The following is a 6000-nucleotide window of genomic DNA, read 5'->3' on the forward strand; positions in this document are numbered from 1 at the left end:
CCTCCGCTTACCATGTACTTCCAGCAGGGCGAATGCCTTTGATCCCAGGAGTATCAGCAAGACACAGCTCCTTGCTTCCTGATTCCAAAATAGCTTTAGGTACTGAGTATATCTGTGTGTGCTGACAAGCTAGCTAAACTCTTACAGAAAAAAAAAAAAAGATTAATTCTTGATAATACTGAATTTGCTTGTTGGGTTTTCCAACATAATGCCAAATCATGTAGCTTAATTTTCCAGTTTCTGTCCAGACTTACACATCTTATGCAACCAGCTGGGTCTGGTTGTCACTTAGGCAATATGGTAAAATCCATGCAACCCATGTGTAATGAAGCCAAGTTGGCTGAGAGGAATTCTAGGTCCCAAGAGCAAAGGCAGGGCTGTATTTGAGAAGCTCATCGTTAAACAAAACTTGGTCTGATACAGTTAGTGCACAGGGTAGCATTCTTTTAATCATCCAGTTTACGTGTACAGAATACGCATGTGGTATTTGAATTAGATCACAGGGTGCAGCCTGCTCCACCCGGTTCTTAGCTTCGCCCTTGCTGGGTATGCTCAGGTTTGCGCAGGATCCTACTGAAACACTGTGAGGGTTATCGAACAAACTTTGATTTCCTGGGAAAAGTTCTGGTTGGGGACTTTTTTTTTATTTTAAAGAGGGTAAACTAAACATAACAAAACAGAACAAGGTAGATCAGAAGAAAACAATGTGACACAGATTTCAAAGCAAGATAATAGGAGATCTACCATAGCTACTGTAATGTCTTTTGTTTTCTTCTAAATAGTTGTCCATATGTTTACACACAATGAATTCACACAAAACAAAATAGTATTAAACTGATCAGAACAGAGAGATGAAGGCCTTATAGGCCTTCAAAACCAGACAATAGGGAAATCAACAATGTCTGCCATAATGTCCCTTGTTCTCTTCAAAATAGCTGGCCATACCTTCATGTATGTTGAAACTAAACAATACAAAACAGACTAAAACTCTGAACAAAGAATAATAGCATTAGTGGATTTCACAGCATGATGATACAGAATCAGCTATGAATACCAGAGGGTGTCTTTTTCTTCAAAGTAGCTGTTCATTTAGTCATGCATAATACAAGCGATTCTCATAACCTGCTTATGGGAAGGTCTATGCGTGTTTAAGCCTCTACATGTCCACCTATGCTTTCTGTACTAGAGGGAAAAACAAAACAAATTACTACAAAAACATGAAACACATAAGACAAATAACAATAAGAACCCAAAACAATGACACTATAGGCCTTCAAAACAAGGTGGTAAGAGCATAACTAGGGTTGTTATTTTACATAATGATCTTCATGAGTTCCTCAGATCACCAGGCACTAACAGGCAAAATTGTTCCAATCCCATGAATGTTAGCTATTTTGTTCCAAGAACTTACAGACTTTGTAGCACAATCATCCTAGCTATCTTAACCGTGATTATACAATTTTAGATATTTTTTCTTTTTCTTTTTCCTCCTTTTCCCTCAGATATTAATTTTTTTCCTTTTGAGCAAATTCTTATCTTTTCACTGCATTTAAATTTCCATTTCCATTTCACTGCATTTATTGAGGATTTTGTATCTTATGTACTCTTACCATATCTTATCCTAGGGAGACTGTCCAGTATATACACGTGAGTATGATTTTTTTCACTTTTGAGTAAGTCTCAAGTTGTGTCCATTTATTTATAAATATCTCAATGTGATCATTCTTTATAGCTGAGTAGTACTCCATTGTATAAAAAACACCATATCTTTTTATCCATTCCTCAGTTGATGGACACTTAGGTTGTTTCCAAGATCTGGCTATTACAAATTGTGCTTTTATAAACATGGGTGCACATATATCACTGTGGTATGATGTTTTTAGTTCTCCTGGGAATATGCCCAAAAGTGGAATAGCTGGGTCAAATGGGACCTCCAATCCTAGCTTTTGGAGGAATATCCAGACTGACCTCCACAGTGGTTGCATCAGTCTATAATCCCACCAAAAGTGTAAGAGTTCCTTTTTCCCTACAGCCTCTCCAGCATTTGTTGGTGGTTTTCTCTATCCTGGCCATTCTTTCAGGAGTGGGATGGGATCTCAGTGTGGTTTTAATTTGCATTTCGCTAATGACCAATGATGATGAACATTTTTTCATGTATTTTTTTTTTATCTTTTGTACGTCTTTATCTGAGAACTGTGTATTCATCTCAGATGCCCATTTTTGGATTGGGTCTTAGAATTTCAGGTGTCTGAATTTTTTTTAATTCTTTATATGTCTAGACAGAAGTCCTTTGTCTGAAGGACAGTTGACTAAGATTTTTTTCCCAATCTGTGGGTTTTCTTTTCACTATTCTGGAGATTTCTTTTGACATGCAAAAAAAAAAAAACTCTTTAATAAGATATGATCCCCGTTATTGATTCTGGGAAGTATTTCCCATACGGTTTGATTTTTGTTCATGAATTCTCTACCTACCCCTATGTCTTCAAGATTTTTACCTACTTTGTCTTCCAACAGATTTAGTGTTTCTGTTTTCTTATTCATATCTTTGATCCATTTAGATTTTAATTTAGTACATGGTGGTAGGCCTAGTTTTAGTTTTCAGCATATGGAGAGCCAATTTTTCCAGCACCATTTGTTAAAGAAATAAAAGATGGAGTAAAAAAATCTCAGGTAAGTGGGAGAGGAAGTCATAGAACAAACTTTCACTTTTCAGAATTCTAGTTTGTATGCATAGATTTCAGTATGCAAAAGACTTAAAATCAGAACCAGGTATGTGGTAGAATACTCAAGCCATGTGCACAAAGCTCAGGATTTAATCTGAAAGAAGAGGAAAAGAAAGAAAATGAGGAGAGGAGAGGAGGGAAGAGGAGAGGAGGGGAGAGGAGAGGAGGGGAGAGGAGAGGAGGGGAGAGGAGAGAGAAAAAAAGGCAAAGCAAAGAAAGGAAAGGAAAAGAAAAAAGAAAGGAAGAAAAGACACATCAGAGAACAACAGGAAAGATTTCCATCAGAAACTATTTGTTCCAGCAATTCGAATAATTAGCAGGTTGAGAAAAGAAATTGTGTTCAGTGTTGTTCCTGCACGTTATAATCAGAAATAAAAGTCAATGAAGTTTTCTGCAGTCATTTGCAGGCCACCTATCAGCATTCCTAGGAAAACGCTTGGGTTTTCAGACATAAGGCTAAAATAGTTCAACTGGGGCCAAAGTCTTGAATGAAAAGAAAGGGCTGAATGATTCTTTGATTTGCCCTATTAAAAAGTTTTCAGAATTTACTTTTCTGGTACGTAAATATTTTATTAACATTCATGAAAACTAATGTTTCTTACAACTCTTCCCATGTACTACATCTAATTTATTGTGATCTGAGAGCAGTACCCTGTTATTTCTCTCAATATTCAGCAGATAATTATAAAGGAAGCAAGACTTAATTGGCTAATCACTATCCACATAGACATAATCAATGATGCTTTGTATACTTCATCTCATGTCTTCAGGTTTACTGCACCATGTGCAATTAAAGTGATACAAAACCTGGGGCTTTGGAAATTTCACATCCTGCCCAAGATTATGAAATTAGGAAAAGGGTTCAGCCTCAGACACAAGTAACCGAAAAACCAACCAGTGTCTTCCCACGGCTCCTAAGGACAGTGCTGTTGTGTGTGGTTTCTTTATCATCAGGACTATAGCAGGGCTCATGTGCTGGCCCATCCAGGAAGCAGTGAGCGCAGGGTGGACTTCTGATCAGTGTTCTGATCACCCCTGTGGGTGGGGTTGTCTAGGTTCCTGTGAGATCCTGTGTCATCTGGAGGAGAGAGGTGTGAGGTCAGATGATGACATGCTAGGAACCGGCCGAGTGGGGGTATGCAAACCCCCATTAAGTGCCTCCTGAATGTCCCAGCCTAAGCTTCCCAGCTGGGTTACCAGGGAATTATGTTCAGTGTCACACTGATACGAAACTGAGGTATAGGAAGAATAAAGAATTTGCTTGATGCTCCAAAGACTGCGGCCAGAGTCGGGGTTCAGCTCCGGTCACCATTACTGTGGTCAGTGGTGCTCTCTGAAGCTGCCAGCGTCCTGACCTGCCTTGCTTCATGGCATCACTGAGCAGGACATGGTCAAGCAGCCACCACTCCAGGGACAGGTGTTCAAGGAGCATCATTTTAGGCCCTCCTATATGAATCACAAAAATGTGATGTTTTAGTTGTTAATTTGATGAATGAAAATCCTAAATATGGATTATAATAGTGAAACCTAAGAAAAATGTAAATGGCTCATTTTTCTGTTTGTTTCCAGAGCAAAACCAATTATTTTTTTCAGTCGGCAGTTGTTTTGTATATGCTTGACAGTTTTGTATTGGCCTAGGCCAAATTAAAGCACAATTTCCCCTGACTGTTACCAGCTCTTAAACATTTTGAAACATACAGAGAATGTGAGTCCCCTGCTCTTAAGACACAGCTGTTTTTTTAGTAGTTTTCCACTTCAGTGTGTATTATCTGATACAAAAATAATCATGTGTCTTCTATGACTGATTGCCTTGCTCACTTTTAATGCAGTTCTTTGGGTTCACTGATTATCTGTTGTAAACTGCAGGTGGCACTTGGTGACATGCCACTCTAGTAATGTTTTTAGAGAATCAAATTTTCAACTATCAAAACTCATTTTTTATTTGTTTTTATTACTGGATATTAAACCAAAGTCTTCTCGCTGAGCTATATATACATATTCCAAATCCCTTTCATCTTTTATTTTGAGCCAGGGTCTCACTAAATTGTTAAATTGCCAAGGCTGGGCTTGAAACTTGTGATCCTCCTGCCTCAGGAGTGGGCTGGGAAAAAAAACTTCATAAATATTGATCCGCAAGATTAATGTCCTTGAATTTCAAAAGTGTGAGGAAGAGTATTCAAATTTTGTGCCTCATCAAAGATCTGAGGAATAAAAATATCCGCATTCACACACTGACTGGGTGAACGGGCCCTACCTGTTTTGCTGTCTTTATGGAAAATCCATGACTGTTGGTTGGTTCCATTAATGGTTGACTATTCTGAGAAATTCTTGCTCAAGGAAGAAAATTGAAAATGCAGTAGGTCTTGATTATTTATTTCCTCCTTATTGAGACAAAATACCCAACATCCAAAGTTAAAGGGAGAAAAGTTTATTTAGCTTAGAGTTTGGGGAGGTTTCAGTCCATGATGGTTGGCTCCAAGGAAGGTTATACATGGCAGAGGGACAACTGCTCATGACATCAGAAGACAAGCAGCAGGCAAGAAGGCAGACAAGCCTCTTTCTGTCCCTAATTTCATCCAGGCTGCTGGAATTAGGCTGATGCCAATCCAATCAGAGGAGCTATCCAACAACCACCCACCCTAATCCCAGCAGTGAGCCATGGATCAATCACAAACTCTACATTCAGCTACCTCCCCAAAAGCCCCTTGTAAACATGCATGAGGCTTTAGGGGGACATCTAAACACAAACCATAACACAATGTCTTCATTATTTGTTCTAGAAGCTTCCTAACAATCCATGAATCTGAACTCAATAGGACTAGAACTTCTCTAAAAGTCTGAAATAAATACCCCCTCATTAACAATGGGGAGAATCAAATGATTGCTTATGTTTGGATACTTACTTTAAAACGCTGGCTTTGCCATATGCCTCTCCTAAATTGCTGTGCAAAGAATCTTCTCAATTCTAATTATGCCTGTGTGTTCAAAGACCCTTCTTAAACCAGACACTCAAATCATGTAAGTATTCCACTCTACCCTCCCCCCAGATGCTGTTAAGGTGAATTCAACTGGTTTATCAACATATTGCTTTGATTGTATTCTGTAGGAGCCAGAATCCAAGAGACCAAGGAATACCTACAGCAGTCTGTGGAAATAACTGCAATATACAATTTTTTAGTATGCGAGTACTTAAATGGTTCCATTATGAATCATCAGAAAACCTAAAAGCTTAACTGAAAATGTTCTTTTAACAATGTTTTTGGATACTGCTAGGTAC

Source organism: Cavia porcellus, unplaced genomic scaffold, assembly GCF_034190915.1.
Source record: "Cavia porcellus strain 051 isolate PalLab524CR breed Dunkin Hartley unplaced genomic scaffold, mCavPor4.1 scaffold_11, whole genome shotgun sequence".
NCBI lineage: Eukaryota > Metazoa > Chordata > Mammalia > Rodentia > Caviidae > Cavia > Cavia porcellus.